Source organism: Octodon degus, unplaced genomic scaffold (genome assembly GCF_000260255.1).
Source record: "Octodon degus isolate 3935 unplaced genomic scaffold, OctDeg1.0 scaffold00101, whole genome shotgun sequence".
NCBI classification, from domain to species: Eukaryota; Metazoa; Chordata; class Mammalia; order Rodentia; family Octodontidae; genus Octodon; species Octodon degus.
In genome coordinates, this window is record NW_004524677.1 from 6,868,119 (window position 1) to 6,869,176 (window position 1,058).

Genomic DNA, 1,058 nt, shown 5'->3' on the forward strand with positions numbered 1-1,058 from the left:
AGGGTATACAGATGAATGTCCATTTTGTATCTGTGTATTCAAAGTGGTTAGGATAGATATATAGTTCCATTCTCTTAATGCATAGAATGATTTGTTCTAATGGTGTTTGTAAATACGATCTCAAGTCCACATGTTGTATAGCAATTAACCACTAAAAGAATGTATGCAGTGTGTTAATTATTGAAACTGTCCTAGTGATTTGATTTGAAACTGTCTCATTGTTATTTGTTTATCAATAAAATTATGAGAAAAAATTTTAAAAAATGTACAACCCCAAGTACAAACAGAAGGAAATAACCTCAACATAACCAAGTTCACATATATGAAGAGTCTATAGCTAACATAATGTTCACTGATGTGAAATAGAAAACAATGATTTTAATTATTAAAAAAGGCAGAGAAGCTCACTCTTACCCATTCTGTGTCAACCTAGTAATGCATGACCTAGTCAGTGCAATTATGCAAGAAAAAGAAACAAAACTAGATAGGGAAAAAACCCTATTTGCAGAAGCACAATTTTTTATGTAGAAAACCCCAAAGGTCTCAGAGAGAAAGAAACTATTAGAACTAATAAATTCAGCAAAATGGCAGACACACAAAAATCAACACATGAAAATTACATTTCTATGTAGCAATAAAGAACAAGCCATAAAGAAAACTAGGGAAACAACTTCTACAACATCAAGAACAACTTCAACATTAAGAAGAATAAAATACTCAGGGATAAATATAACCAAGGAGACGAGAGATGTGTATATTTAAAACAACAGAACACTGCTGAAAGAAATCAGAGACATGGCTCCACCCAGAGTTGTAAGAATTCTGCTGAGCTGTGGCTGCTTCTCCCAGGTCATAGAAGACAGGCAGACAGAGAATGCCTAGGGGAACCTGGTGAGCCCTGCCCCGGTCCCTCCCCCCACCATCACCCAAGCTCTGCTGAGCTGTGGCTAGGCTGTAGCCACCTCTTATGCCAGTAGCAGAAGAAATGGTGAACCTTACACTTCCCTCTCACTGTTGTGGGAGCCTTGCTCATCCACCCTCACCTCCTATTACCATCA

At 37.3% G+C, this 1,058-nt stretch overlaps 1 protein-coding gene across 1 annotated transcript in view; it reads right to left on the reverse strand.

The window, feature by feature from the left end:
* Dchs2 (dachsous cadherin-related 2) overlaps positions 1-1,058 on the reverse strand; it is a 262,455-nt gene that overhangs the window by 29,296 nt on the left and 232,101 nt on the right. The window lies entirely within an intron of this gene.